The sequence below is a fragment of the Gavialis gangeticus genome, unplaced genomic scaffold (assembly GCF_001723915.1).
Source record: "Gavialis gangeticus isolate Ggan-Ray unplaced genomic scaffold, GavGan_comp1, whole genome shotgun sequence".
NCBI classification, from domain to species: domain Eukaryota; kingdom Metazoa; phylum Chordata; order Crocodylia; family Gavialidae; genus Gavialis; species Gavialis gangeticus.
In genome coordinates, this window is record NW_017728995.1 from 1,057,976 (window position 1) to 1,080,257 (window position 22,282).

The 22,282-nt window shown below is 41.4% G+C and overlaps 2 long non-coding RNA genes across 3 annotated transcripts in view; both read left to right on the forward strand.

The window, feature by feature from the left end:
- The window catches only part of LOC109287877, a 129,372-nt gene extending 123,255 nt beyond the window's left edge, over positions 1 to 6,117 (forward strand). For both annotated transcript variants that reach the window (XR_002094995.1, XR_002094996.1), the window contains 2 exons: positions 5,223 to 5,337; positions 6,080 to 6,117. This is a non-coding gene — a long non-coding RNA (uncharacterized LOC109287877). The remainder of the gene's footprint in view (positions 1 to 5,222; positions 5,338 to 6,079) is intronic.
- Positions 6,118 to 6,148: 31 nt separating this feature from the next.
- On the forward strand, positions 6,149 to 21,983 carry LOC109287878. The gene is made up of 6 exons (XR_002094997.1): positions 6,149 to 6,329; positions 9,611 to 9,765; positions 10,631 to 10,689; positions 16,390 to 16,578; positions 19,184 to 19,256; positions 21,097 to 21,983. It is a non-coding gene; the product is annotated as an uncharacterized LOC109287878 (long non-coding RNA).
- The last annotated feature ends 299 nt before the right edge of the window (positions 21,984 to 22,282 follow it).

Consider the following 22,282-nt stretch of genomic DNA (forward strand, 5'->3'; position numbering starts at 1 on the left):
GAACAAAGAAACATAGAGAAAAGTATCTATTTTCACTACCATCTGGAATAACTTAAAAATATCACATACTGTATCTATGCAGGGAGTTGGACTACATAGCCTTTGAGGGCCCTTCCAAACCTATGGGCACTTTTACACATGTTCCGATGCATTCTGATTAGTGTTCTAATCAAAACGCATTAGCATGCTGGAGTGTCTCATGTATTCAGCATCCCACCAAATTTCAAAATGGTAGTGGGGGCATTTTAACTAAAGCTTCCTGAATGAACTTTAGTTAAAGTGCCTCACTGCCATTTTGGAATGCAGGACACTAAATATGAGATATGGAGGGCATTTTAATTAGAGTGGCTCCTAAGAGTCACTCTAATTCAAATACCCTCCCACCCCCACCCCCACCCCGGAGCAGGTGGATAGGCACCCTATGATTCTATGTGCCAAGGAACCTAAATAAAGCTTCATAAAAATAAGCATCAGATAAAAGGATTGGATTTTTGTAGCAATGGGGTTGACAGGTAAAAAAATATGGAGGACTGGGTTGACTATACGAAGGTGGGCTTTGGTATGGTAAGTCCTTAGATGACTTCCTACACTGCATCATCAGAACATATGTGTTTTTTTTTTAAATGTTGCCACTATAAAAAAGAAAATAAAAGTTGTTTGAACCACAAAAAGCCTGACATGTTAAATGACTGTTTTTTAGCAAGGATTGTGATTTGATGGTTAGGGAATGGAGGCGAGTCAGGGTACTGGATACTGTCCTGTTTCTTCGCTGAATTTTGTTGTGGTTTTGACTATTTCACCTAACTACTCTGTGCCTCAGTTGACCCTGTGAAATGGGAATAATTGTCCAAACTGTATAGCAATCTAAGCTCTTCAGATCTTAGCTGAAACTTAAGTGCAAAATATTGTGGGTTTTCATGGTTCTTGTTTTCACCATGACATCCCTTAAATGAACAAAATTTGCCATGACAGGAAAAAAAATATTGTGGCCCAGTTTAAACTCTTGCTTCCTAACAGCTTCATCCCTCCTGGGTTGGCTAGTTGTATATATACAGGTCTGTGCTCCAGTTGACAGCTCTGCTTGTTATATTGACTCCTGTAGAGCAAGATACATTGTTCTATGGTTCAGTGACTTGATGCATCTGATATGTTGTACTGTCTTGGGTCAATAAGAGTGCAACATGTGCAGTAATTCCACATATTATACTAAGAATCCTTTTGATATTTTCAGTGGATAAAGCTCACTCTCATGTCTAATGAACAGTTTTAAACCACTTACCTTAATCGTTATTTTCTAAGGCAGCCAGAGCAATTCCAGCACATCTATATATCACCTGTAAACCATAAATCTTTCCATACAAATGTTCCATCAAAAGTTTAGCACCATCAATTAATTTAGATGTATCTTTCTTAATACGAAATGCAAGATTGCTGGTGTATTTTTTTTGCATCATATGCTGCTTCAGTTTCTATAATAAAGATGATTTTTACTACAGTAGGTCTTTTACTTCTGAAGAACTAGACTGGCATTGTAAAACTGGCATGTTAGACTCCTAAGCTAAATGCAGGTCTGCAAAATTCTTGTGGTTAGATACATTAGGAGCCAAGAGAGTTGGGTTCTATTCCTGGCTTTGCCACAGATGGCTCCTATGACCTTGAGTGAATCACTTCAGCTTCCCTATTTTGGGGTATTGTGAACTCCAAGCATTTCACATTTCATGGATTCTTCTCTCTTTCCCTGGTAATTTATTTTTGCTGAGTACCTTTGTTCTTCTCTTCCAGGAATTAGGTTTTATCATAATGAGTCAACTGGGGAGAAGTGACTGAAGTGCAAGATGCACTAGCTAGCATCCAGAAAAGAACAACAAAAATTGCATGATATTTAATAATTAACATTTAATTACAGCACTGTATAATTCACTCTTTCAAGTAGACCCAAATCAGGCCAATCAGAAATGTTGGAAAGGAAACAAACCCTGAGACTGACACCCAAATCTCTTTTTGAACCGGACAGGAAGGACTTCTGTAAAACAGTAACTGATGTGCCAACTTTCTGAAACGTTGGCAAATGAGTAGGGGGTTCATGTGGTTGCACGTGCACCCCCTGAGCTTGGCAGTGCACCCCCTGCAAAAAGGTGCTGCCAACACTGCCGGTGGCACCTGTGGGTGGTCACCGCTCGCCACCCCAACTCCTCGCCGCTGACACCGCCAGCAGCGTCTGCGGGCAGTCCCCAATAGCTACTGGCCGCTGGTGGTGTCGGCATCTGTGGGTGGTCACCGACTACCAGTTGGCGCTCGCCACCCCACCTCACTCCCCCGCTCCTGCTGCTGACAGTGCTGTGGCCATCTGTGGGAGCACACTGCTTGCCACTGCCACGCTCCCACCGCCAACAGCACTGCTGTTGCCTGTGGGAGCTCGCCATGCCCCCCAGCCTCTTGGGGCACATGGCATTCATGTTCTGAAGCATTCATTCAACTTTCCTAGTTTCAGAAATCACATAGCATAAACGATTGACTACTCCAAACTACTTGCACCCATCATTAGACTCAGGGCATCCCTTAGAACAGGGCCAGGCAATTATTTTGGGTGGAGGGCTGCTTATCTGGTTTTGGCAAGGTGGGGAGGGCCGCATGGGTAGCCCCACCCCTTGACAGGCACCCCACCCCTGGTCACCATCTTGGGACCAATGTCCCAATGTCTTGGGACCAATGTCCCAGGGCCAGCACCAGTGGGGCCCAGAGAGGGGCTGGCAGGGGTCTGTGGAGCCGGGCTGGTCTGCATCAGCAGGGAGAGGGGCGAGCTGGTCCAGCTCCATAGAGCCCTTGACACCTGGGAACCTGTACTCCTGCCACCCTGCTCTGGGCCCTCATGGCACTGGCCCCAGGACACTGGTGCGGGCCCTGTGCTCCCACGCCCGCTCACTCCCAGTGCCCCCCAGCCCCGCAGTCCAGGTGGGGGGCAGCATGCATCCCAGACCCCTGCTTGCCAGCAGACGAGCTCCTTCCCTGCCCTTCCCCCCCCCCACACTTACCTGAGCTTCCCACGCCGGGGCAGCCATGTGCTCCCAGGCCAGAAGCCCCTGCTGGGGCTTTTGACTGGGGGGGGGGGTGAGGCCAGGCAGGCCCTACTGTTGCAGGAGCCCTCCGGGCTTCCCCGGGGTCCTACTGCCCCTGGTTCCTGTCATTTTTGACACGAACCAAGGACAGATCAATATTAATTATCTAAATTTTTTAGGGGCCCCACAGGTCAGATAGAATGGTCTCGCGGGCCGGATGTGGCCCGCGTGCCATATTTTGTCCACCCTTGCCTTAGAAAGTGCTAGCTCTTAGCTTTCACTGATTTTTTACTACAGAAAAATAGCAGAACATTTCTTCTGTTGCAAAGTACTCAGAGAGACCATAGCAGGTCAGAATGTTTTTTGGCACAATGGATTGACATTTGAAGTCTGTGTGTTTGTCTTGTGAATCATGTAGATTTTGCGCATCTAATCAGGCTATTATTTTGCAATACCCTGTGGCACCCTTAAACTGATCTCGCAGCAACTTGATATGTCACATTGCTCCGGTTGAGACTTTGGGTGTGTCTACATAGCACAATGCAGTGCCGTACATGGGTACTTGAGCTACCTATGAACAAGCCACCTCGGGTATTGGAAGCAGTTTAGCTGCGTTAGTGTGGTGTTCCACCAGCTTGAATTAGCCCCACTGAGAAGCAATGCATTGTGCTATGTAGACATATTTTGTGTTATAGCACATGTGGTAGATGTGAGAGGCATGTCCTTTGCAAATTGCTTATCTCTATAACATTTTCTGAAGGCTGTAGCTATCTTTTTATTGTGGGCAATATGGTGTTTCTTAGATTGTAAAACAATCATCAGCAATTAATCCCAAGCCACTATCCTGAAACCACCATATTTTAGAATGATATGCCACACATATACCATGCCTTCCACCTGAGGAGCATGAAGCTGTTCTGTTACAGTTTGCCAAAGCAGACAGTTCAGAATATTCTTAATATAATTCGCTTCTTTCTCTTGGTGTACCCCTTCCCTTGACATACCCCTTGTACAACCTTATAGTGGTGGCAATGAAGGCAGCAGCATAAAGGAAGTCAGCTGTATCTGTGCATCCTGGAGAAACCCTTCACATAAAGGAGTTCCCAGATGACATTTTCACTGGGTTTACAGACTCTGCATACTGTTAGAGCTGGCATAATGGTTTAATGGCCCCACTTGCCCAAGAAACAGGCCTAGGATCAAAGACTCACTGGGGATTGTTCAAGCCATTAGGCAGTACTGCCTTGGGTAAGTGCATTTGACTACAAATGTTCTATTCTTTCAGACCAAGAATACTGTTCTGAATGAAACCGCTGAAATTAGCCTGTAGAAAGAGCAGTAATGTACCAGTGATCACCTATGAGCCCTTTGGGATGGATGTCATAAAACATGTAAATGAGATTGAGTTGTCATGTCTTGTCTGGAATATTTTGGAGTATTTGCCAGTAGTGTGTATAACAATGGACTTCTAGTTAGACAGCCAAGCCAAACTAATTAATATTTGCCAGCTGCATGATCTCCATCATTCCCTCTTGGCTGGTCCAACAATTTCAGTTAAAAGGGACTGATTTTGGGATACCTCATGAACAGTGAGCTTGTTTCTCAACTGGCTTTACAGCTCCTATAAGAATCAAATAACTCTAAAAATCAGTATATTAACTGCTTTTTGCCTTTCTTCACTTGTCAGCTTGTAAGTTTTCTGAGAGCCATGAATGTCAGGCACTACGGGGATACAAAATATTATAGAATACTTGGAAATGAGGATCAGAATGTCAGTTTATATTTCAGGCTATAACAGTAAACAGGCTTTTATATTAATATATGGGGTTCCATATCTGTGTCAAAAGTATGATTATACACACAGAGCTTACAGATTTAGTGCATGTCTAGTTCCCACTTGGGCTACATTTCAGTAATGTCCAGCAGCTCAGTAATATTAGTGCTGCAGCTTGTTCTGAAGCAAGTATTATGCACTGGTCCTTTAGCTCATCCACCTTTATATTATCAGTGTTTTTTGCAATATATTAATTAAACAGCCCACGCATACCTTTCTCCCTGCCACACCTTCCAGCACACTAATCTGCATTCCTCTCCCATCTCCAGAACATGCCTTTTCTCATATACTTGTGTTAAAGCTCACGTTCACTTTCTTTCTTGTTCTCATAGAGCCAAATTGACCCCAGGGAGTTCAGTGGCGTCACATCAGTGATTACTTGACTGCCAAGACTACAGGCTAAATTAATCTTGTCTCTAAAGAAGCAAATCCACAGCCCTTCAGCAGGTAATTTAAGCACTAACTGTAAAAGAAATATTTTGGACTTTGCTCAAAAAAATATTGGAAGTACTTCATCAACGGCTACTAACTTCAGCATCAAGGGACTCTCACACCCCTCTTTAAATAGGAGATCTTTCAGGACTGTCTTTTCAAGCCCACCCCAGAATGTCTCAAGAATAACCGCAGCCTTTTCTCAGTTTTTCAAAGCCCTTCTGGTGATGTACTTCCCAAAAACTGGTTGTGTTTCAAGCCCACCCAGATTTCCCCAACAGCCACACAAAGCATCTTCTAATAAATACAATAGTTACTAGTGCTGACACAAACCAAAATCCCAGAACATCTCAGAAGTTAAAGGATATTTTGAACTTAAACTTGAAAAACCATTTTTGGTGGCTGGACCCTTTTTCTATAGTGGATCAAATCAACACCCCTGATCAGTACAACCACTATCACTGGTTCAGTTGAAGTCTGATTTTTATCTCCTGCTTTCCATGGAGTATGTTGAAGGTAGTGGAGGTTGGCAATATCCTGAGTTTTGGCCCAGGACAAAGGAAATCGTTAATTAATCAATACCTCAAAGTACAGATTCCTTTGCTGGCTATCATGTCCCGTAGTAAAAAGCCTTTCTAACCCTTTAAGTAATATTAAAACATTAGTTAAGTCTGTACTCACTCTTCCTTTCTCCCTCCAATAAAGTTTCTATTTTACTTCTCACTTTCATATCTATTTTCCTTTGTCTTTTTAATAGAATCATTGAACAGTAGGTTGGAAGGGACCACCAGAGGTTATCTAGTTCAAACCCCTGCCAGAGGCAGGCTCATCCCTATCCAAGCCATCATATACAAAGGTTGAGCACCACTTGTCTAATGTATTAGCAAAACTACACAGTAAACCCTGGCACAACCACTGTAAACTGATGCAGGTAAAGCAGGGGGACCACAGTGGCTCATGTTCTGCCGTTGCAAGGAAGAGGGCCATGCCCCCTGCTAAAGAAAAAGGTAAAACCCTGCACAGTCCATCCCAATCTGACCATGAGGTAAAATTTCTTCCTGACCCCAAATATGGCTATAGGTCTGACCTGAAACAGAGGGTAAAACCCTCTACCCAGGAACCTCCGGGTTCAGTCCTAGCAGGCACACCCTGTTAAAATTTCTAGCCTTGGCAGCAGCCAACACCCAATGCCTTTGAGGAAGCTGGAAAAAAAAACCCCAGAACTCTGATGCATGTAGCAGCAGGATTGGAAAAAAATCCTTCCCAGCCCTGTGTGACAGCCAGGAAAGCCCAGAAGCTTGGGAAATATCAGAACACAGGCATAGCTACTCCTAGATCATCTATGACCGGTGCTTATCCAACCTCTTTTTTAACACCTCCAATGACAAAGATTCCACAACTTTCCTAATCGGTCTATTCCACTGCCTTGTTCTAACAGTGAGGAAGCTTTTCTTGATGTTCGGTCTAAGTCTACTTGGCTGCAACTTCAAGCCATTGGTCTGCATCCTACTCTGGAACAGAGAGAAAAGGTGTTTTCTCCCTTCCTTATGGCAGGTCTTCAGATATTTGAAGACTGTGATCATGTACTCTCTTGAGTGGCTTATCTGCAAGGTAAACATGACTATTTCCTTCAACTTCGCCTCATATGACTAGCTTTCCAAGCCCTTTATCATTTTTGTTCTTGCCTCTAGCCTCTCCATGTCCTTTTTAAAATATGGAGCCCAAAACTGCACACAGTACTGTAGATGAGGCCTTCCATGCCTTGCACCAACTGCCTCCATTAATGCATCCCAAAGTTGTATTCACCTTTTGTGCAGCTGCATCACACTGCAGGCCTGTATTGAATCTGTGATCCACCAAGACTCCCAGATCCTTCTCTATAGTGATGCCATCCAGTCAGGTTTCACCCATTTTGTAGCTGTATTTTATATTATTCTTCCTGAGGTGTATCACCTTGCATTTGCCAGCATTTAACTTCATTTTGTTAGCTCCAGTCCAGCTTTCCAGTCTGTCAAGAGCCATCTGAATTGCGCTCCTGTCCTCTAACATGTTCACTGTCCTTTCTGGTTTTGGCATGTGTAAATGTCTCAAGAAGCTGAAGAAGATGTTTCAGCATCCAGATAATAATAAATAAATTATTATCATTAATAAACACTTTGAGCACTGGGCTCAAGTTCACTGTGGAACACTACTTGAGACTCCACTTGAAATGTCTTCCATCTGTTTATAATTGCCCTTTGCTTGCAGCTATTGATCCAGTTGTCTGTCCACCTGATAGTAGTTTCATCTAGCCCAAATTTTACCAATTTGTTTATGAGAAGGCCATGTGGGACTTCGTCAAAAGCCTTGCTGAAGGGACTATATCCATAGTCCCTTCATCTACTCAAGTAGCTACTTTGTCAAAGAAGGAGATCAAGTTTGTTTGGCATGATTTATTCTTAGTAAATTATTGCTGGCTGTTTGTGATCAGCTCTTCCAGAGGCAAATGGACTTCCTTATGATATGCTCTAGTATGTTCTTGGATATTGAAGTGAGGCTAACCAATCTGTAGGTCCCCAGGTCCTCCTTTTCTATTATGCCTGTATTTTCCCTTTTCCAGTCCTCTGGTACCTTGCCTGCCTCCCCAGCTTCCCTCAGATCTCCTTTGACAGTAGCTTCAGCACCCTAGGATGAAGTTCATCAGGCCCTGCTGACTTTAATTCAGGCCCATCAAATGTTCTCTGTTTCTTTTGTTATTTCTTCCCTCTGCTTGTCCCCTCTTCCTTATCCAAATAATCCTTATTAGATGTCTGGCTATAGCTTAATTTTTTTGTAAAGATTGAGGCAAAATAGCTGTTGAGTAGCTTTGCCTTCTTTCCATTTGTTAAGAGCTGACCTTGTCTATTTAACAGCTTCTTTGGTCTTTCTTTTCTGGCCGACATACTTATAAAACATTTTCTTGCTGTCTTTAACCTCCCTGGCCAGTGCAGTTCATTTTTTACCTTTGCCTTCCTTATTTTGTTCCTGCATGTTCTTGATATTTTTCTGGTGTGTTCCTTTGGTGACCTGCCCATTTTTTCCATTGCTTATATGCTTTCTTTTTTGCATTTGAGGAATCCTAGAAGCTTCTTGTGCAGCAACATTTATCTCCTATCATTCCTCTTGTGCTTCCATTGTATTGGAACAGTTTCTTATTTGGTTTCCAATACTGTGCCCTTTGGAAACTTCCAGCCCTCCCAGGCACCTTTATCCTTCAGGTTCTCTTCCTATGGCACCATTCTTATTATTTCCTTGATTCAGTTGAAATCTGCCTTTTTGAAATCTAGCATCTTAGATCTGCTGACCTTGTGCTTTCCCCATCTTAGGATTTTCAATTCTATCATATCATGATGGCTTCGTCCCAAGTTTCCCATCACCTTCACATCCTCCGCCAGTTCTTCCCTGTTGGTCAGGACAAGTTCCAAGATAAATGATCCCCTAGGTTTATCCTCAACCTTCTGGAACAGAAAGTTGTTCTCCACACAAATTAGGAACTGGCTTGACATTTTATGTTTGGCTATATTGTTTTTCCAGATGTCCAGAAAATTGAACTCTCCCAACAGTACCGTTTCAAAACTTCTGGACATTTTTGTCACCTCTTTGAAGTACATCTCATCCACCTCTTCTTTCTGACTTGGTGGCCTATGATAGATACAGAATTGATTTATTGGTGGGGATCTTTTACCTTTTATCTTCAGTGACATACATTCTGATCTGATATCTTCCTCCTGAACCAAGGGACAAGTGAACATGTTTTTGACAGATAAGGTAACACCTTTTCTCCCAAACTTGTCCTTCTGAAACAAAGTCATCAACACTGACATACTAGTCATAACAGTCATCATGTTGGTTCCTCATACTTATCACATTTGTATATATATATCAGATATATTTTACATTTTTGACTGACTTATTTCCTTTTTGCATCACTTGTTGCTGTCCTGTGGCTCTCTTACCCTTTCTCAGAGTTGAGCTGCTGCTTCCAGTTCTTTCCTCTCTACATGCTTTGCTCTGTTCACCATCCCCCATGGAATCTAGCTTAAAGTCATCCTTACCAGAATTGGCTAGGTGACAAATATTAGGCTCATAATTAATTAAAAAATTTTAGCTTACAACAATCCCTTTTCCCAGATCCAATTTGTTCTTTACATTAATTATACTAATTAGAGGTCAATTTAATACATTCCTGACTTCATTTTGATTGTGAATGTAAAGAAACATTAAAACCTTCCTGAAATATTTAATCTATGAAAAGATTTCTTGCCTTCAGGAGAAAGGAATTTACTATGGGAAGAAAAAGTGCACTCTACTATGTCCTGGGAAGGAAAGATATCTCACTGAATACCACTGTCTTCTTCCAATGACCCTTCCACAGATGCATCTCCCAAATTCAGGCCTGATCATGCTGGGCACCACCAATAAGAGGTGAGGACAGTCAGTACTGAGTGGGATATCGTAAGAGCAACATGAGAAATGGGCCTTTAATTGAATAAAATCATAACAAATAACAGAACTTGCCCAAGCAGTTGAGGAGTTGTCATGTGTCAATACTGACTGACAAATAGGAAATTTCAGAAAGCTCTGTGATGGGTAAAAGTCCCACACACAAGCAGGACAGAGAGGGATTTTGGTTTGACTTAAAGACTAGGAATATAGCCAGTTTTACCCTGCAACAGCTGCCAAAAATATTTCTCCAAGAAGAAATTGTCAGGAAGGGACCTGGAAATAAACAGGAGGAAGCAGGAGTTGGAAAGTTGTCATTCATACTGCCTAAAAGGAATGTTGTCCTAGGAGCTTAAGAATAAAAGTCTATAAAGAAATAAAGGGTTTTGATCTTGCAGGAAGCTGTTCTTCAGGCTTTCTCTGTTACCCTTTCTGGGTGTAAAAACTGCTTGCCATGATGAATGGGAAGGAAAAGGGGAATGGATTGGGGAATGAACTAGAGAAGTGGTTCACTTAGACCAGTGGACAAACATCATCCCTCAACATTTCTTACAGGCAGCCATATGCCTTTATCACACTTGCCACTGAAAATATCATAAAGGTATGTGGACTCTGGGGTGATCCATGGGCTGACTGTGAACCTCTTAATAAGGTCATGTGGACCACCAGTGATCTTCAGGCCACAGCTTACAACAAGAAGGGGAAGGTTTTTTACGACTGTGAGATTGATCTTATTAGTCCAGGCCTGCTTTGAAGTTTGTTTTTTTGTCGATTCTGTGCAATACTATTTTGCTTAAGAAGGGCCTGTTCACATGGATATCTCTTTTCTTTCTGTTTCTTGCTGTAGTCAGATGAAGTACTCCTGACTGGGCACCTGTTTGAGCCTCCTCTTTGTCTGTTTACACTGTAAAGTTTATATTGTCCAGTACAAACCAGAGTTCTGTTTTACAGCAAACTTGTGCCTGTGCTGTGTTGGCATATGTGACTCCTGCGTTCAGAAAGTGACTTGTCACTTTTCATATGAAAACAAACTGATAATTTTATGATGATTAATACTTAGAATACAATTCCTACCATTGTGAATGTGTTCTTCCCCAGATATGCCAGATGTAAGCTTTTTGCTTACCTTTCCTTTGTCTACGAAAAATGAAGTCTGAGTTATTATTCACCCAGTTCCCAGTGAGTCATTCTACACCCTTGAATTATTTCTGACACATGAAATACCTTCCACTGAATTCCTACTCTGGAGAGCCCTTTGCATGACCGGTTTATCAGTGAATGCTACCAGACTCATCATTTACTATGCATCACCGTCATGGCATGTGCAATACTAAACATGATGACAAGACCAACTAGACCCACCCATTTTATTTCTGTAGCCCATATCCTCAAGAGCCTTGTGCAGCCACACCAATCTCATACACAAGAGAACTAAGTTTGTCCTGGGAAGAGGGGCAGGCAGCGGGACTCTGGGTCTCAGCACTACATGTAGAAGGAGGAAAGTGGGTCTGTACAAGATGCAGTTGGGTTGTTCATGTAGAGAGAAACAGTGAGGTCTAAATATAATGTATAAGGCAGTGAGGTCTAAATATAATGTATAAGGAATACATTTCTGCTGATTTCTGGCTTTATTTTCACGGCTAAATAAAAACTGTACTTTTCCTACGGTGTAATTAATGTGTGGTAGCTGTCCTACTGTACAAGCCTAGCGGAGAAAAAGGCTCTTTCATATTATTGTAACATAAACCAGGCAAGGTCAGCCCATATTCCTCCCATGCCAAAGGTGGGCATTAGCTAGTTTGCCTCACTGTAAAATGAAATTGCCTTGTTATGAGTAAAGCTCCAAGTCCTGTAAAAGCCAAGCTCAGTGTACTTCCCTGGGTTTGAATACTCTGCAGCATTTGTGGTGGTAGCAATTACTTAACTGGCAGGGGAGATACCATGATCAAGAAGGTAGGGAGATAGATGCCATGATCACCAAGGTGGTTCTCCCAGGGAGAGAGAATTATACTCCAGGCAGGCTGACCCCTGTGAGTTTTTCTGAGTGCAGAAAACTTGACTGCACAATTCTTTGGCAACAGGGGACTACATTCATGCTTCCCCCATGGCTAGCTTCTCAGCCTTTTGACTAGACGCAAACATGCATGACTAAGGGGAATCTGAATCCCAAGGTCGCTGGACTTGCACATGGGATACCTGCCACGGATCTGAGGAATATCCGAAGCCCAAGACTTATGCCTCTGGAGGAAGGATACTTGACCATTAGTACAGCCACACACACAGACTTAAATGATTGAGTTCTGCTCAGTTGCAATTTGGAACTTGATTATTGGGCTTTGCCTAATAGAATTCGGAGCTGATTTGGCCCTTGAAATAAATATAAAAAAAATTGTTGTGATAGATGGTTTAGTAAGTGCCAAGGGCTCAAAAAGATTACGCTGTTTAACAGGTTTTGTTATGCATTACTTCGCCCATAGCAAGAAAATAGACATGCTAATTCAATTGTTAGCTATCAATTAGTTCTAATATTAAAGCTCTGTCTTGTACATGCTGTTTTCCTATTAAAGGACAGCTGAATTGAATACCCATACCTTCAGCAGTAGTATAAAACTTGCTTTCATCAGGAAATGAGGCTGATGTGCATCAGCTGGAGATTGGATTCTAATGCTGCCTGCAAGACATAGTAAGATCTGGTTTAACGTGTGATTGAAGGAAGTGTCTCTACTATTCAAAAACAGGAGCTTAGGATCCGTTCTAGGGTTGGTGGTGCCATTTAAACAAAATCTTGGTTAGTTTAAAAGTGGATTGAACTTCGGTTAATTTTAATTATCATTTTTTTTAGATCCTCAAGAACTTGCAGATGTGAATCTTCGTCTTGCAATGATAAACCTGATTTCTTCATTCTTTTCAGCACAACCTATTTGATTGTTAGTTATTGCTTGGTGTTAACATGATTTGTTTTAAGGCTGTATTCTTTATGCTTAAATGTAGTGAATAGACTATGTTTTATATTGCACTTATCTCTTATTTTCTTGATGACTATTGTAATTTAGACATGTCGTGTGTGCATAGGGCAATGGATTTCTATTTGTATGCAGGTGACTAAATATGTACATTTTTCATATGTATTATCTTGAGGGGATCTACATGGGACAGCAGTAGGAGCTAATCTGTCATTTCTCTGTTCTCATTAAATCCACTGGATTGAGACAGCTGGATAGAAACAACTAGTCAGTTTTGGTCACTTTTTTTTGTCATGTTCCTTAGCTAACTCTGTTTTATGCCTTCAAAATAACTTCGGTGTGAACAGGTCTAGACTTCCCTCAAGCTCATTTAAGAAAGAGGAGCTGTACATATACCGGTATTTCCTAGGGTAATAACCCTTCACATTCTTTGTGGAGTCAGAGTAATTACAGTAGAAGTCTAGAAACTTCTTGGTTTGCTCTTACTCTTTGGGTAGCTGCCTAGGGCAGTGTGAGCCAGCTAACAGCTGTGCAGGCACTCCCCTAGGAGTAGTCAGGTATACGAATCCCCACCCTAGTAAAGGTTACAGAGGATAAAGCCACACATTCTGAAGGAATAAAGAGCCTCTTTGCTTGCTTGTTCCTAAAGGAGCTCTGCTATAAGAAGCAAACCAAACTTGGACCTGATTCCACAAACTTCTACTTCCCCAAGTACCCTTACAGGAGTCAGTAACATTCCTCCTGTGAAGATGGGATGTGGGATAATGACCCTTGCTATTCATTTTTAAAGGAGCAATACTGTTTTTGCCTGTAATGCTAAAATATGTATGTATTATATATAGTATATTGGCATCTCCCTTAGAAATGCATGTTACAAAAAGTGAAATATCAGACACACATAGTATACCCAGAAAATGCTCATATTTTTCTTATTTGAAATGTTAGAATTTCCTCAATCTGTATTATCTTTAGTGATTTCCCTGGTAGCTTGGAAGCTAACTTGACTTGTGCCAATAATGAATGTCAGCCCATAGGCACTTAAAGTGTCAAATACACAACTAGAACATATTTTTTCTCACATTGCAGCTGCTGACTATTATAGATTCGGACCATGAAGCCCATTAAAGCTTCTGAGATCAAATGAAAAACTAAATTATTTATAACACAGCACAAACATATCCTGTAAATACATGAAGGCATTTTGTTTGTGGTATGCACTAAGGCCAATCTAATAAATTGTACTTATTATATTCTCCATATATTTTGCAAGTGCTTTAAAGATACCTGCAAAATAAAATGGCTTAGGATGAGATATTGATTTAGGATGATAAAATATATTTATCCATAATATACCAACATTTTCCCAAGCTGCTTTTTGTATTATTCTCTTTGAGGATGTTTCTGAGATGTAGAAATATTCATGTTTTAATAGGTCAGACCCCTATACTACCGAAATCAGTGGGTACGGTACAAGATGGGTGGACTGGCCCCTAGATTGATCCTTAAAGAAAAAATATTAGCTTTGTTGCTCTACTAGAAAGAACTCCTCCATTCTTCACAATGCAGCTGTATCCTGAAAATGGTATAAAATAATTATGTTCAGTATAGCTGGAGTAACACTAACAAATGACTACCATTTAAACATGATGGTGCATGTACCATACGTATGGTCATTTGTTTGCTTGCAGAGTTTGCATCCAAACCCACCAGAGAAAGGAAATGTATTATTTAAAGAAAAATCAGGTTAAGATATTGTTGCAATGACCCTAATGAGTGGGGTTTTTTCCTTCAGTTGAAACTAAGCTTCAATAAGGCATACTGGGACAGATTTTTCAGCCCACTCAAGCATAGCTGTCGCACAGTAGAGACTGGGGGCTGTCAGGGGTCTGTTCAGTTCCCTGGTTCTGAGTCACGCAACCCTGGCACAAGTTAGAGGTGCAGAAAAGCAAGTCTAACTCACAATGGCATTACATCAATGGTGGAAGACGTGGAAAGAAACACTGCTCTATCCTACTGCCCCCCAGTCCCTACTCTGTCCCTGGAACACTACAACGTACCTCCTGTATTTCTGTATTCCTACATTGGGCAAGAGTGTGCAGCTGATGATACAGACTTCCTTGCCAGACTTTCTGCTGACAGAAGGTTCCCTACTCAGGAAGATTTAGCACCAGGTAGCTCAAGACAGATCAGGTCTACTTTGTGCTGCATTAGGTTCCAGCCCATTTAGTAGCAATGAGTCAGGCTATAGTATGGTAGATTAGTACCAAGACCTTAGTCCCTTTGTGTATTGCACTACTTAACGAGTGTGAGCACCCGCTCTTTCCTCATATTGAACATGCATGAGTGAGATCTTCTACAAGTGGATTCTCCATTATCCATGCTGAAGGAGGGAATGCTGCTTTGTGAACCCCCCCACCCCCCCCACCCGTGCCCCTGATTCCCCTACAATATCACAGAAGCCTTTTGGAGCCAGATTTTGTGGGGTGGAGCTAAGGTAGGAGAAGGCAAAGCAGACCTCCTGGATTCCTGCGTGGAAATAACATCAAGAATGAATGTTGCTTAGAGCAGACTAAATCACTCTGGGAGTGGGCCCCTCTGTGATTGGTACACAGCTGTCAATTTACCAATTTCTACATGGTTCATTTGGAATTATGGTGCATCAGGAGAGGGGAACTCCATTAGAGCCATAAGGACAACAGCTCTGCATGCAGGATAAGATCTGTCTCAGAGATTCAGGTGACTTTCCTGCATTAGCTGGATCCATGAGGCCGGAAGCCATCATGCCCTGTAGATTCTGGGGCCCTCAATACCCTTCCCTCGGTATACCCCAAGATCATCTCTCTCTTGTTCTTAATGCAGCACTACCATTTTTCAGTACCATGTCTACTCTGTTATTTTATTGACACGGAGAATCTTGAAAGGGTCCAGAGAAGGGTCACAAGAATGATTAAGGGCCTGGAGGACAAACCTTATGAGGAAAGACTAAGGGATCTGGGACTGCTCAGCCTAGGGAAGAGAAGACTGAGGGGGGACTTTGTGGCCATCTGTAAGTATGTAAGGGGTGAATATCAGGAGCTGGGAGAAAAAACTGTTCACTAGGGCACCCTAAGGGAGGACAAGGAGCAATGGCCATAAACCGTTAAAGGATGGTTTCAGGTTGGATACAAGGAAGAACTTCTGTATGGTAAGGGTGACCAGAATCTAGAATAAAATTCCCAAGCAGGTGGTGCAGTCCCAACCTTGGAAGTCTTCAAGAGGAGACTGGACAAACACCTTGCTGGGATCATTTGATTTCAGCAGTATTCCTGCCCAGAGCAGAGGTCCCTTCCAGCCCTTAATTTCTATGTTTCTTATGATTCTATGATACCATTTACTGCCAGTTCCTGTAGAGGAGTTGCAACTAGCCAAATAATGTGAAGATTTACTTTTGTGCAAGAGGACAGAAAGGTAGTTTAAATACATTACTGTTTCATCATTTGGTAATTATTTAGCTCACTTTGGTGCATTACACTAAGCTCAGTGAATGAAATGCATGATACAATGTAAGTGCTAAATGGAATGTATTATTGCAAAGTAATTTAACTAATATAATATCTGCCAATTTATGCGTATTTATGAGGTCAGAGAGTTCACATTCCTTCAGGTCAGAAGACAGAATGAATGTGATCTCATCCTGATGCCAGTTTCTCCACATTACAAAACCACCATGTAAAATGGCACAATTGCTTGTCTCTAAGCAAGGACCAAGACTGAGCACAGCACTTCCTTTTCAACAAAAGAGGTAGAGTGAGCAAAAATTTTATCATGCTCCTCAAAGTTCACTAAAATCAAGGTACATCCCTCATGGTAGAACTAAAATGTCTGGTCTGTATTTTTTATCTTGTAATCATTCACCTCAAGGCAAAATAACAAAATATAAAACAAATGTTTTTTAGCAGTGAAGGCAAGCCCTAACAGTGACAAAATGAAGACGTGCAGAGTTGTACAGTGTCTGCCTGTGTGGGAAGACAGGATTGCCATTAGAGATTACAGCAGATCTGACCTGGTATACTCTTTCTAACTGGGCTCGTTCCCAGCTGCAACGGAGGAAAAACCCAGCAGAAGGCAGTTCAGAGTAGCCTGCGCACAGGAAGCGCTTTTTCCTGACCCACGTTTGTTAATTTATACCCCTGAAGCACTAGATCCCGCACCAGACTCTTTTTTATGGTCCTTACTACTATAATTCTGAACATTCTTGTTATCCACATAAATGCTTGATCCCTTCTTTTCATTTGGTTTGTTTTCTTCTTGTTCCTCTTCTAAGCCTGACAGCTTCAAGGATGAAAACAACATGCCCTAGGTCTGCTTCAGTATTGTCAATTCACCAATAGAATTTAAAATACAATTTTATTTTCATCCAAAGCATTGCCAGTCAAATACAAAATGTCATCAAGTCTAGGGAACAAGTACACATCAGGCACTTCACAAAGAGGCAAATATCTAAGAAATGGAACTATAGTTACAATTTCCTAAGCAAAATGAAGTAGTGTTGGATGTACATTTTTATCCAACACACTGTAATATCTGTAAACAATGACCCTGCCTGTTAAGTGAACACTTAGATGTGTTGTGAGTTACATCAAAGGATGGGAGTTACTAAACGTTTTCATGAACAAATGATGCCATTTCATCTCAGCTAAAGACCCTGTTGTGACTGTCCCCACCTTTGTTATCAGTAGTCCAGCCTGCTGCAACATAGTCTACCTAGGAGAACTCAACTTCGGTGGCTATGCAGAAGGGATGGTTGGGGCACAGCCCACTTCCTGAAAGAGAGAAAGTCACTGAATGGAGTCTGTTCTCAGCTGCTGCTGTTTTGTGCTACTTGGCAGCACATACAAGCTGCTGAAGTGCTGCAGTGGGCTGGGGGAGAATTTCTCTGAAGATAGCATAGCACAGAGTCACCATAAGCAAAGGTTGTGGTGTAGGAAGTTGTTAGGAGCAGGGCTTGGGACAGGAAGAAGTTGGTGAGTACACTGAGCATTACGGGGATTCTGGGCTGCAGTGCAACCGTAGGCAGCCCAGGGCAGGCTCTGGCAGTTCCAATTAGGCAGCTGGTTATTGCTTTAACTTGTTTGCCCCAGCTCAGGTCAGAATGCAGGAGGCATGACGTAGGCATAACGCTTTACTGCCTACTTCTGGGGCTGTGCCTTTTGAGCCTCCACATGCACCACAGAATCTGACCCATTAAAGCGTTTGATCCATACCCTGCACTGGCTGTCGATCCCAATCCACTTCAGGATGGGGTTCTTGACCGGCCAGGGGCCCACGAGTTTGTTTGCCTAGGCCCTACTAAAGGGTAAATCCAGCCCTGCCTAGAAGACAGGAAGCACATACAACATACCCCTCCTTCTTTGGCTCATTAAATCAGCTGTAGTAGGTAGAAATAGTCTTAATCTATGCTTCCAAGCAAAAACCCTCATGGCAGCTAGTGAATAGGTATCCCTGGATAGTGAAATATTGCATTTTAGCCTAATCGGACCACATTTAGGTCATGTTCCATTGCAAGAGTCTCTCTGTGACTCCCGCTGGTTGCATATTTGGAACCAAGCACCCTGACCCCAGGGATTAGATTTTCTGTATCTGCTGCCTTCTAAAGCTCTGCAGCTGCAGTACGCTTGTTTCCGATGGGACTAGTCCTGAAACTGTCACTCAGGTGAAAAGCCTTATTTGTTAATATGGTCTCACTGGTTTCAGGGAAATACAGTTTTACAGGTTCACATGCAAATACAAACAGGCACCAATACAATTTGCACCTGGATAACACACTAATAAGTGCACTGCAAGTTATCTAAAGATTCATTGCCTTGATGTACTTTATCTAGCCAGAGTTTAGGGGCTGAAAATTAATTTTGTGGTGATAATACTAATTAACTAGTAATCAATAACTTAATAGGCCAATTCCTGAGGTTCTTACTCAGACAAAAATGCTCTTCTTTCCAATAGGGGTGTAAGTTGTAGCTGTGTTGGTCTAAGGACATAGGCAGACAAGGTTCTTCGGGTAAATCTGAGATCTTTTATTAGACCTACTTTCCAGTAGGAAATTTTCTGAGTAAGAGCTGAGTAAGGACTTTGGGATTTGACTAAATAAAAACAATGGTAGTGGTGATGATAAATAATTAAAGTGTTTTCCAAATACAGGAAATTTAAATGGCCGCTTTAGAGGTTTTTTGGCAGATCTAGTAAGCAGCTACAGTTTTTTATTATGTGTATTAGGCATATCAGACTGCAATGCTTTCTTAATTTAGCAAGTACCACAGTCTACTGAATAAACAAACAGAGCTATAGAAAAATCAGCTCTAGCCATATGCTGAGATCACATGATATATGACTGATGTAGTTTGTCTTCATTTTGCTTATGTTACTAGTAATTCACATTTACTGCTGTTTTGCATCTGCAGGTCTCATGAGTTTTGTAAGATTGGATGCACTTCATCCCTATTTCACTGATGGGATAACTGAGACACAAAAAGGGTAAGCAGCTTTCTCAGTATAATTGAGCAAACTAATATCAGTGCAAGGGTGACTCTTAAGGCCATTCCCAACAGACTAGATCAGAGTGGCAAAAATTATTCTTATAATAAATAGATGTTTCTGTGCTTCTTATATTTTAATATACCAGTGGTTCTCAACCTTTTCAGACTCAAGGCATCCCTTGTTAAAATGTTTATAATGCTATGGATTCCTATTTGAAAGCTCAGGGTTTATCTTGTGAATCAGGTTTATACACCTAACAGTGATAACATTGTGTGGCATCATGTGACACCTTTGAAAAGATAACCCTGTTTGAGAATCACTGTAATACACCGATGTCACCTTTACTGGAAATTCTGTAGTTGTTTGGATGCATAGCTTCTATTTAGAAAATGAGATATTTTATGTCTTCCTTTAATTTCTAATGTAATGTGAAAGGAAAAACAATCAGCCTAGTATGGCTGCTGTCAAGCTGAGCCGTTATTCAAACTCCAGGAGGTTTGGGGGGCTCTTTTAAAGAGATTTCATTTCGTTGTTGACCCCTTAGCTATAAATACCAGTTTGGCTGTTCCTTTCTTCACAACTCATTTTTACATAATGAGCCCATGACTATCAGAAAGCCACCTTGTCTTTTGGAGGAACAAGCAGCAGCTGAAAATGTGCTCCAACTGCATTCCCTTGAGTGTGAGCTACAAGGTCTATGAATGTTGGGTACTTCAGACAGGTGAATGTATGTCCTTGCTGCACCCACTTCTGCTTCTTACTTGACCTTGCTGCTCTACACAGTTTTGGGCCAGGATTTCACTTTATCAGTTTAAAGACCATCACTGAATCAGTGCAAACTCTTAGTACAGATGCAGGTGTAACAGTACAAAGGAGACATGTCTACTTGTCTATCTGTATATTGTATTTCTGTAAATTTCCAAAAAATGATTTATCATAATACGAACATGCTTTTATCTGAAGAATTGCATCCCCCGCTGGGGATAGAGTTAGAATAGCACAAAAACCATGTGTAGACAAGCCTTTAGACTTGCTTGAATAACCAGCTTCCTTTTTCACTGCCAGTTAACTTGTCTATTTAGCAAAAAGAGTTCTAAATGTCTAATATTTTTTTCTTCCTGGTCTCAGGGGTGGCGTGTAAACACAGGAAATGCAATGCTGGAACAGATCAACATTCCACCTAATCAAACATCAAGTCTCTGACATTAGTCAGCTCTGGATGTTTGGGAGGAAGGCATTAAAACACTCTTTAATGCATGTAGTTGTGCAATTCTAGAAAAGAAAAACTCTTTTTCATCCTCATTTCTGATCAGTTGATATGTGAAAGCACATGGATACTAGATTTTCTGAAGTTAATCCTGCATAGACCTTATTTTTAATGGGACAAATTCCCAATGACATTAATGGATTTTTGCCTTGAATTAATCCTTTTTGCCCATTGTGTCCAATTAATATTTATTTTTTTCAAAATTTTATAGACCCTGCCCGTCCTTTGAGAGGCAGTCTTGCCTAGTGGTTAATCTGCTTTACTAATTATCTATTATTCCCTTGGAAATGCAATAATTGGAACTAAGATGAGTCAGAATCAAAGGACTGGGCATTCGATCACTATCATTTCATTTTTTTTTTACCCTAAACTGCTGTGGCTAATGTCTTGAAGGTGGAATAGCTGAGCCACTGTAGAAAAAGGTCTGTCATATGTACTCTTTTTTTACAAACTTCTTAGAAATTTACATAGGAGTAAACTACCCAACTTTCAGTAAAGTCCTTGGGAACTGTAATTCTTTGTGTGTATGGTTATGTGTTTAATTAAAACTATTCTTTTATTTACTTACAGGTGCATGCACAGTGGGAGCAAGGAGTGGCTGAGACTATTTAGTCTTTTTTTCTGGTTCAGACCACAGGAACACAGGAAATTAAAGAATCTGCTTGATTGCAGTGGTACAAACCATGAGTCTCATCCAAGACATGTACTAACAAGAAGGCTATCATTATTTGCAACAACTGAGAAGATAATTAGAAACCTACCAATGCTACAGTCATATTTCCTGTCACAAGAAGACGATGACACACCAAAAATGGATTTAGAAATCTTTGCTGACAGCAAAAGTGGGAAGAGTATAGCATGAACCTCCTCTGATATAATTATATTACAATATTCAGCAATCATGATTCTAACATAGCTGTAACAACTGCATTCCTGAAAGCACAAAGCCTGCATCTTGTTTCAATGGAAGCTTTGCCTGAGTAAGGACAGTAGCCCACAGTGTTTTCAGCCTTTGAAGACTACAATAGCTTATTTTAGGCCATGAATTCAGATTCTTCACAACCATCAGAAAAGCCAAAGACTGTAATATAACATTTGGACAAAGTTAAATATCTTTATCTAGGGATCTACTTTTTTGTTTTTTCTGGCTTTTTTAAAGTTGCAGAAAACTACTTCTGGGAACTGAATATGAGATTTTGTTCTGCTTATGGTATTTTCAGTATATTTGTTTCTTGCATGTTAAATGAAAACAGTAAGCAGATTTTTAGTGGATGTAAATCAGTTTTCTTTAATGGAACTATGCCAGTTTACAGTAGCCAATAGATCTGGCTCTAGATCTCATATCGCTTTGCTGGGATGCATTAAAAAAATCTAGTAGAAAAATGTGAACATATAGGCTAAGCGCAGACAGTCAGAAAGCCTAAAGCTGAATTGATTCAATCTTTGCAGGTTAGTCTAAATTGCATAGATTGGACCAATAAGTGAACAGACATTAATGTTTGATTCTGGAAATGCATCTACATGCCTGCAGTGGCCCAGGCCACAAGCTGGGGGTGGGGTGCTAGGGCACATCTCCCTGCTTAGCTTGAGCAAACAGCGTGGGCCAAGGCTACCCCGCCCACCCTGCTTGGGGTGTGGGGTTTGCGGGGGAGGTGCAAAACATCCTGGGATGCTGGGGGACTATGAGTTAGCTGGAATCTGGAGGGGACCTGGGACAGAAGTTCAATAAACTGATTTAACGTAAATCAATTAAGTC